General features: G+C 41.4%; 1 pseudogene across 1 annotated transcript; it reads left to right on the top strand.

Moving 5' to 3' along the window:
• Positions 1 to 377: 377 nt before the first annotated feature.
• On the top strand, positions 378 to 2212 carry LOC308490760 (ubiquitin-like-conjugating enzyme ATG3; annotated as a pseudogene). The gene is made up of 2 exons: positions 378 to 421; positions 1338 to 2212. The product of its transcript is annotated as a ubiquitin-like-conjugating enzyme ATG3 (transcript).
• The last annotated feature ends 8560 nt before the right edge of the window (positions 2213 to 10772 follow it).

The following is a 10772-nucleotide window of genomic DNA, read 5'->3' on the forward strand; positions in this document are numbered from 1 at the left end:
ATTTTCAGATCCAGCTCAGTATTAAAACTACCCAGAGAGAGAAATAGTCAGGGGGCATCTGGAGGAAATAAGCCTTCAGGTTTGTGCAGGTAAAATGTTCAAGGGACCCTGGAAAGTGAACTCTAGCTTATCTGACCTTGAAATAAACATTCTGGAACATGTTGAAGTTCCGTATATTAGCAAGCAGTTATGTTGCTGAAATTTCTAGAAATAGAAAGAAGTGCCAGGGAGAGCCCCCCATGGTCTCCAAGTGATTCCCACTGGCTGATCATGTTGATTCTAAATGGTACCAAGCCAAGGGTGAGACTAGCATTAATTTGACCTACAATTAGCTGAGGACCACAGGTTGTACGAGAAACACTGAATGAGGACCCGATATGCTTGCAAACCAAAAATGTCCTCAAATTGGAGATCTGATCAAGTAAGCATTCATCCAAGTGTGCCCAAAGCATTTCCAGCTTCCTGTCTGCTGTCCTGACAGACTCATTAAGAATTCTCTCTTTCTCTTTCACTCACAAAGTTATCCCTCCCCTGTTTGGACAATACATTCTATGATCATCCTTAGTAACTTTCTTATTTCTCATCTTTAATAACCTACAATAGGGGCAGCCAGATGGTTCAATTGGTTAGAGCGTGAGCTCTTTACAACAGGGTCACTGGCTCGATTTCCCCATGGGACAATAAGCTGCACCCTCCACAGCTAGATTGAGGACAACAAGCTGCCACTGAGCTGCTGGAGGGGCAGCTGGATGGGTCAGTTGGTTAGAACACAAGTTCTTAACAACAAGGTTGCCAGTTCAATTCCTGCGTGGGATGGTGGGCTGCGCCCCCACAACTAGATTGAAAATGGTGGCTGGACTTGGAGCTGAGCTGCACTGAACTGGATCTGAAAACCACACTCCCAACGCCATTTTTCCCAGGGATACAACTAGACTGAAGGACAACAACTTGACTTGGAGCTGAAGGGTCCTGGAAAAACACATTTTTCCCCAATATTCCCAAATAAAAAGTAAAAAAAAAATTTTTTTTTAAATGACCTATTGTAATACTGGAGAATGGAACTTGTTTCAATTATTTTGGCAATATGTTGAGTATTTCACTTTTCCATCCATCTGCAGTAGATGACTTTTCATAATTATGATGCTTTGGTTTAGAGGTTTGAGAGGGTTTTTGTGTGTTTCACTATAATTGCACCTGGAGAATGACAGAAGACGCTTTGAGGACCTGCAAAGTCCTCACTTCATAAGGATGTGTGCAAGTGATGGAAGTCGGTGGCAGTGAGGACATTTTCTGACTCCCTGGTCCCTAACTCAGCTGCACTTCCCATCCTGTCTTAGGGCTGGCCACTGCTCCGGACACAGTATTTCAAAAGTGACTTACACAGTGAAGGGAAAGTCACTGGAACTGACTGAGTACCTGACCCTGGTCCTCAAGGCATTGAAATGTAAGGAAATAGGTGTCATTATCCCAGAGAAGTTTGTGGCAGCTGGAGATTACTTAGTCTACCACTATCCACTATGGTGATGGGCTAAGGGAAAGAATGAAAGTGAAGGCACACCTAACCATAGCAAGCAATTTTTGTTAACCAAAAATGTGCCATGCTACACGGGGTGCAAACAAGTGCAATATTCACATGAATTGTGAGCTCTCACTGAAGAAAATGATGGGAACAGGGGATGGGTAAATACATAGCACAACACAGGGATTGCAGGAATACCCAAAGCCATTAAAGAGAGTACACCAGAAAGCAAGAACAGCATCAAACTCCAAATTTGCTCAGGGTCATGTGGGAAGGAAAAAGAGGAAGATAAAAAGAAAAGCTGTAGATATGGAAGACTAGAAAGAGAGTGAATTGTTGGGAACAGAGAAGGCTACTCTAGACACAAGGAAAGTAGTGGAAGCTTGGAAAACAAAAATGGATGTTGGAGGTGATGACATTAGTTTGCAAACCAGAACGTACGACGTCTACATCATGCATGCTAAATATTACCAGGTACCATGACTAGGCTCGTTGGCTATGATGAACAAAGGCAGCCCTTAACAGGTGAGCACAGGTATAAAGACATCAGTCAAGATCATGAGAAGAAAACAGCGATCATTTAAATCACCGCCACCTCTTCCACCACCTCCTTTGTATTCCGTTCATCCGAGCAGGCCTGCTGAGCTAATCAGGAAGTCAATGAAACTGATGCAGAAGGAGGGACGTTCATAGGCCTCTTCTAATTTTCTTTAACTGTATACGAATTGTCATTCCAACAACAGGCTATGACTACACAAGACACTTCACAGTGTAACAAGCAGAGCATAGAATGTATCCTCATTATTGGTTCTGATTTTAAAGATTCATAATCCATAGATGTGACTATTGGCCATACTCACCAACACGTACAACTTCTCTAATAAAGGGACTTCTATGTGTATGCATTTAATTTGAAAAATGTTCCACTATCCCCCACCCCACCCAAAAAAGTTTTGTGTCCTTATAAGGACCTTACAGACTGTCTCCTGCGGTGTGTTTCTTGCCTCAGCACAGACGCTTCCATTTCAGTGGCTATTAAGGAAATCTTATATTTTTAATGCAGTCTTTCCATCAATCTATCCACTATCTTCTAGTGGATCCTTCACAGAATCTTTTAATCTGATTGACACATTCAGAAACCTGACCACATGGTACGTGAGAGAGTCAGACTTCACACTGAGCTCTGCCGTTCAGTTCCCTCCTGGCCACTGCCCAGAATCTTTGTTGTTAGATGAACGCCAAACACGCCAGGAAGATCCTGTAATAATGACCGGTGGGCCAGGGGACCCTGTGTCCCAACCTCTCTCTTCAACACATCTCCTGCCTCAGAATGACTGACCATCTCTGGGTGAGCCTGATTCAACCCACTCACACCAAAGAAGGATTTTTAAGAGGTAGAGAGACCTGAGAAAGATTTATATTTCAAAATAGCCCTGGCAATTTGGTGGAGAGTTGGTACGAACAATCAACACACTAACCGTGGGCAGATCAGCTAAGAAGACAAAATTCGCGATTCAACATTAGGCATAAACTTGGATACTCAGTTAGAAGAAGAAAATAAATCACTATTTTTTGTAAAGGTGACAGATAACATTACAAAATCCTAGAAAGTAATGTAATATTTTTTATTAATCAGCACGCTGATACAACTCTGTAATAATTCTTCCTACATTTGTTGGCTGCATACTCTTTGATCTGCTCCTCTTTTGACGATGAATTTATAATATCATTTTCCATAAAGAGAAAAGAAGGGTATTCAGACCTTCTGAATTATTTTTACTCTGACAGGGTAGAGCGAAACAGTGTTTTTGGTTTTTTTTTTTCCAACTTCACAGATTCATTATGGAAACTACTACCTCAATTTTTAGAATTACTGATACATTTGAAAAATCTTCTATCAAGTTTACTTCATATATATGCTGTGAGGTGTTAGAGGACTTCAAAGTTTCCTTGTGCAATAAGTAAACGGAAGTACCATTTGGATTGTCAGCTTCCACGAAGCCGGGCTTTGGAAGTGCCCCATGCAAGTGAGAGGCGCTGAAGTTTAAACATCATAAGTTTCTCAATAATTCCATATCTGATTGGCTTACAAGGTCCTGCCTTAATGGCTCTTGGATACCCCTTCCAACTCATTACCTATCCTATCTCCCTTGTTCAGTCTTCTTCAGCTACTCTACTACCTTCCTTATTTTCTCCCAGTGTTCACGTTTTTTCCCATTGCCTGGCCTTTGCACAGACTGTGCCCCCTGCCTGGCGTTCCCTTCCTACTACATAATTCTTTACATTTCACTAACTCCTTCAGATCCTCTTTGAGACTCAGTCATCATTCATTTCTGAATGTCTTCCCTCACTATGTCAAATCCTGTATTATAAACCTTCCGTTTGTTATAGGATTATCCAATTAATCTCTTTCTCTCCCAAGAGAGCTCCGGGAGGGTAGGGACCACATCTGGTTTTGTTCCCTCCTAGTAGCCTCAGTGCCTAGTACATAATCTGGCCCATAGTAAGGGTTCAGTAAATATTTACTAATTGTGTCTGGATGACCAAGGGAGAAGAGACATAAATTGAAATTGACCAGTGATCTCCCTCTCCCTGCAAAGATAAAAAAAAGTCAAGAAAACAAAGTTTGGTTTCCCTTTGGCTGCATTTCACCTGAGTCAACTGCCTCTTGGTGAATCTTAGCTATCTAGCCAGCCTCTATGAAAACATCCTCATCCTAAAACATGCCTTTTGCATTTTGAAAAACCACAGGTGTTGCTATAAATACCAGATGAAATCAAAATTTGAAGTCTGAGGTGGAAAGAAATATGGATGAAATGATTAATAAAACACTTCAGGAAAGGACACAGATGTAGCCTCGCTTTGGGGAGAAGTTGAGGTTGGGCAGCTGTGTTTTCCAAAAAGATCAAATAACACTTGTCCCACCTGGAGATGCTGGCCCAAACTCCACACCAGAGCATGCTTTGTGGATGGGTCTTGGTCTGTCTATGTGGGGAAAATATTGGCTTCTGAAACGGTCTCCCCCTCTGGTCTATTACTCCATGTTTCCACCATTCGAGACACATTTCTTTTGATTAGGTACCGTACTTGGAAGAGTTTTAGACCTATGTTTCTTCATTTCCATGCAACTCCCTGCACTGGGGCCCAGCCCTTTACGACTCAGACCCTCTCCATCTCTGAGCAATGCATAGAAGAGGGACTCTCAGCCCACCAATGGGTGGGATCTAGAATTATATATGCTACCCATAGATTTCAGGGGACCTAGACATCCTCATATGTGGCTCTGAACTAGTTCCCTCTTCTAATGAAGGATGGTTGGAGGGCTTCTAGTTACATGCCTCCTTTGTTGTGATGGTAGTTGAGAAGGATTCCAAGTTAAATCCGGGCTCAGTACAGACACGATCATGTTCAATTAGCAATGTCCGCTATGCTCAAGGGAAAGGATGGTAATGGCATATATGCCACATGCTTGATTTCCCTGTTCTAATTCCTAGCATTTGGTCCAAGACTTAGGATTGGATTTGAGCCCAATTTTAACTTATATTTCTCCAGAGGTTGAGGGTCTGCCCTGAATTCAGTTGACATGCTATAATATATTTCACAAGCACTGCCTTGAGCTAGTTGAGAAATCATAGCTAGAAACTCTCAAACCCCTTTTGTAGGTAGTTTGTTAGGACTCTACACCAACCACCTCCCTTACTGAGGTCCCACTCTCCAGGACCAGGTGCCAAACAACCAGCTAGGGACAGCCTCTAAACCCAGGAGCCCATGTAATTATTCAAATATGCCAATCTCCAGGAAGACTTCAAAACCCACCTGGCTCACCCATATATAAGCTGCCCCCTACAGTTCCAGCTTGCTGTGACCCTGTCACTGGTGCAACCCCCTACGTGTCCCTGCATGGAAGCTGTCTCGTCTTCTCTCATTTGGAGCCCTAAGTAACAAAGAGGTCTGCCTTTCTCCCATCCAAGTGTCAGTGTGTTGGTCCCACCATCCAAAGAATCTTTACATCTTATAAAACACATGTGTCCAATGGCCTTGAAAGAAACAAGGGCTGAGTCTAGGTTTGGAAGAGAAAATGTACAAGATGAGTCTGGGACACATTGTCAAACCAAACTGTAAGAAACTATCGAAAACATTATGGTCACGTCATGTTAAAAGGACATAGGCATCAGCTTAAAGAGTCTCCCACTGGCTAGACATAGGAGAATTTGGATCTCAATAAGAGAACAACTGCAAAGGATAGAAACCCATCAAATGCTTTACAATCCATGATTTAAAAAATGATGGTGATAATAAAAGAGGCTCAGAGGTGTCCTACAGCAAATTCGAAAGAACTAATTATTTTGAAAACTGAAAAAAATAAAGGGAAAGAATCAAGCATTAACTTGAGTTTCCTACATAAACTGTATCTCAAGATGACAAAAAGTTGATGGAAAGAAGCTTTTTTTAAAAAAGTAATCCAGAAATGAATGAAAAGGGAATGATGGAATTAAAAATATCATTGATTAAAATGGTCATGGACGGTTCCACCATCAGAAGTCAGTGAGACTTCCTAATAGCAGTACTCCGTACCATGAAGCATGAAGTCCTCTTGCCAAGAAACTAAACCTGAAACTGATCAGAACTCAAGATCTAACTACTAATTTACAGGAAATACCAGAGCAAAGGAACATGTTTCACCACACCAGTAAAATGCCCTCAGCAAAATGCAGACTGTAGGGAATTCTTTAAGACAAACAACCCGTTTTATTCCAAGTTACGCTCAAGGAAAAAAAAAGTAGATGTTTTTAAAAGAGACTTAAACAACCTATGAACCAATTGCAGTATATAGAGGATATCTGAATCCTAATTCAAACAAATACAATTGTTACATTATATAATAAAATTGGGAACTATGAAAAGATTGAATAATAGTCATTAATATTTTTCAAATTATTTTGAAAAATTATTTTCAAAGTATTTTATAAACGATTAAAATAATCAAAGCATTTTAATCGTTTCTAAAATAATCTTTCTGTTATAGAGACACATACTGAAGCGTTTAGAAATGAAATGATATGATACTTGGGGTTTCCCTCAAAATAACACAGGAGGGAGTAAGGAAGTATGTGAAGGATACAGAAAAGCAAGGTTGGACAGAGGTTGATTTTTTAAGCTGAGCAATGGGTGCATGGAGGTCAGTTATACAATCCTGTCTACCCGATCTTTGCTTAATATTTTCAATAATTAATGTATATATATATATACACACACACGTTAAAAATTAATAGCAGTGGCCAATTTTGCTCCAGAGAGGAAATAAGGGTAGGACTGAGCTAGGCAGAGGTAAGTCTGGAACAGGCAGAGTCAGTCTAGAGTGAAGTCTACCTCTGCCAAAGAGGCAGGTCTTGCCATCCAGGATAACAAGAGCCTCATGGAGATGCATGGTAAGTTACTCAAAAGCCTTGGCATTAGGTGGGTCACCCAGCGCTATCTCTTAGTTACACAGAGGTGCCCCAGTGTCCTCGTATGATAGGCAGGGACCACAGTGATGGCCACCTTGTCCATGGAGGAGAGGACCAGGGGAGCTAATGCATGGATGATGTTTAACAAAGCTCCCTGCTCCTCATACACAATTAACCATCGGTAACTGTTCTTGTATTATTATCTTCATGTTCCCTGTGAGCTGCCATTGCCCCAGCAGATGACGTGGCCACAGTGACTCAAAAGAACCATAGTTGGTGGCCCAGACTCTGGACCCGCTGCTTCTCTCACTGGTGATCCTTGGCACCTTCCGATTAGTCACCAGTTGGAAAAATGAGTAAAATGCTCATCTCAAACCTCGATTAGTCAGAATCTCCCCTCTCTCCCACTTCTTCCCTCTCTTTCTTACTCCCTCTCTCCCTTCCTGTTTTTCCTCCATCCTTCTTTCTTTCTTTCTTTCCCCAAAGCAGCACTTTCCACCGTGACAAGTGAAGCAATAGTCTAAGCAATAATTTAACTCCTTGCTTCCTACTTAAAAATCCCCTAATTACTGGGTAATGGATCCACAGAGGCATTTGGGCTGGGTGAGCGGTGCCCTGCAGGCACAGCTATAGTTCATCCGTCTGCTCCCTAATAGCACTCTAAAGTTCAGCCTTATAAACATGTCACTGAGCCAGTAATTGAGTGACTGGTCATTAGGTTCCACGTGTGGTACCTGTGGGTCACCGATCACTCAGGGGTGATGGATCTTTCTCCGATACCTCAGCTGGGCAGGCCACAGAGCTCTCTGTCACCTCTGAGCAGAGCATTACTCTCCGGGAAGCCTACAGTGAGCCCCAGTGGGCCGTCTTAACCGTGGACTTCCATCAGGAAGGGCCAGATGGAGGAGAGGACAGGAGCACGCAGCAGCCTGTTTCACTCCCTGACTTTCCCAGAAGCCTGTCCTGGCAGTGTCGGCTAGGAAACACTGAAGCTAAAAGACACTGTGAGGCAGTGGGGATTCAGTGCGAGAATGATTGCACTACGGAGTTAATGTCCATTTGAGAGCAGAGGCACTGCTGTAAGACAAGGAAAAACGATTGGAGTTTTGTGTTACTAGACTTAGCCTAATGTACCATGTTGTGTCAGTGGAATAAGCCCTGGTCGTTCGCAAAAGATGAAGAGAATTCACAGATTCAGCCTGAAATGAGGACAGCAAGGAAGTAAGTTTATTCAGAAAGAAAGATGCTGGCATAAAAGTTGCCAGGCAGATGACTGCACCTAACTTTAGGTTAGCTTTTTCTTATATGGCAAAGTGTCGCTTTTTCTTATATGGCAGGAGGTGTGATGTATAGACTGAGGTCATTTGACTGACATGTTGGTTATATAACTAGTTTCTTCCTATGCATGCTTTTACCCAGAATGCATACAGAAAAACCCACGGGTGGGGGGGGGGCAAACCCCTTAATGTTCATTCCGTTCTAATTGCATTATAATTAGGCTAGAGTTCAACTAACAGGCAGATTTTAACAGTTTGCACATGTGTGAAGAACCAGTTACTACCAGTTGGGTCTTGTCTCCTCTTTTTATGAGGGTTTAGACATCTCAGATGTATTTCTAGGGGATGAGCCTGGGCGGTTTCTGGGGAGGGGATGCAGGCCTGGGCAGTCCCCCTTCAGGTTCACTTTTATTAACCCTTTTCTGCCTCATCATACCAGAGACAGTTATCATCTCTGAGCTGTGTACCCTTAGGGAGGGCACTTGACCTCTCTGTTCCTCGATTTCCTCATTCAGTAAATAAAGATGACAGTAGTAGTTGCTTCCCTTCCAGGTTGTGCTGAAGAATATGAGAGAATATATATCAAAGCATCTAACAGCACCCAGCACCCAGGAGGTAATCAATAAATTTTAGTTCATTCCAAATGAACCTACCATTTTCCTCTGCTTCCATCAAAAATGTTCTTTTGAACTTTTGATGATGATGGAAACAGAATAACATAGTTGCTAAGGACACAGGCTCTGAAGTTAGCCTGATTAGAATCAAATTCTGACTCTAACATTTAATTGCTGCATAGCCCTGGGCAAGTTTCTCAACCTCTCTGAGCCTCAATTTCCTCCTCCATAAAAGGGGAATATTAACAGCAGTCACCTCATAGAGTTCCTGTGGGTGTTGAATGAAATAATGTACGTAAATTATTGAGGCTGATAAGTGGCAAGTAGTTGGAAGTAATTGTTCAATAAATACTAGCTCTTGTTATGAGGCCCATGTTTAATGAAATGAGAAAAAAAACAACTTTGTTTATCCTTTAGCTTTAAATACAATATCCTGAAATTAAAATTGTCAAGGAAATTCAAATTTTAAAAATTTAAATTTACCTCCAAGTATACCTACCACAAAGAATCCCCAGCCCCTTTGGGGGAATGGGGCTTGAGAATGAGAACAGCTAATTCAGAGTAAAATCCTTCTCTGTTTTGTGCCAGACTGAGTGATACAGAGTGGCAATGCTGCAGGGGTCTGATAAGAAAGACACGTGGTCAAAGGATCCAGGAGAGGTGGCGCTATTCTGGGCGGTAGCCCCTGAATACCTGGGCAGGTATGAACACCTGGGCAGGATGGCAGGTAGAGGTGAGCAGGGAGAGGGAACAACCACCTTTTAGACACCACTTTTGAATTCCTGAGTCCCAGGAATGAGGTGGCCCAGTACACTGACCAACTTTTCAGCTTTGAAGCGTTAACATCTCCAACCATATGCCAGGATCTGCATGATGATCTAATGGTATATTTCACTCTGCTCTTATTACGTTATCCTGAGGACATACCGAAAAGGGAGAAATATAAATGCTGATATTAATTATAAGAAACACAGGTTTCAGAAAGGTGAAGCAATTGAAACAAAGAGGGAACTATCCAGGCATTCCCAAAGTACCGTGTTTCCCTGAAAATAAGACCTGGTCTTATATTCATTTTTGCTCCATTAGGGCTTATTCTCAGGGGATGTCTTATTTTTTTTTCAGTACAACAGTCTACATTTATTCAATTACAGTCATGGCATCTTCTTCTGGAACATCGTCATAACGTACTAAACATGTCCATCTGGCTGATGATCTTCACTGGGGCTTATTTTCGGGGAAACACGGTAGCCGACCTTCCATTTCAAGTACTCATTGTTCTTGAATCGGTCAAGTGTGTATTCATTTGTAAAGGATCAAAATGTATTTCACAAATATTCTTTCAGAGCTGACTTATGTACCGGGCACTGCTTTAAGCAATTTACAAATATTAACTTATTTAAAAATTAAAGAAACCCTTAAAAATTAAAGAAACTAATCAGAACCATGAGGACACATTAGACAATAATAGATTGTGGGACAGTCTACAAAATAAATGCCCTTTCTTCGAAATGTGAAGGTCAATCTAAGGCAGAGGAAGAAGATATTATTCCAGATGAAAGAAGGCTGAAGAACAGGAGAGCAAAATGCAATGAGCTGTCTTTGTTTGGGTCTGGATCAGAAGTTGTTTGTTTTTTTCTAAAGGACATTAGAGTGATAATTGGCAAAATTTGAATAGGATCTGTAGATTATTTAACTGAACTGTATTAATGCTAGCTAATTTCCTTATTTTTATAATTATTCTGTGATAATGTAAGAGGAGGTTCTTGTTTTTAGGAAATGCAAACTAATATATTCGGGGTAAAGGAGCGTCACATCCACATTCGGCTCTGAAAATGGTTCTTAATAAAACAATAAAAATATAAAGAGAAACACATGATAAAACACATTTTAAAAATGCTAACATTTAGGGAAATAT

Source organism: Rhinolophus hipposideros, assembly GCF_964194185.1.
Source record: "Rhinolophus hipposideros genome assembly, chromosome: 22".
Classification (NCBI taxonomy): domain Eukaryota; kingdom Metazoa; phylum Chordata; class Mammalia; order Chiroptera; family Rhinolophidae; genus Rhinolophus; species Rhinolophus hipposideros.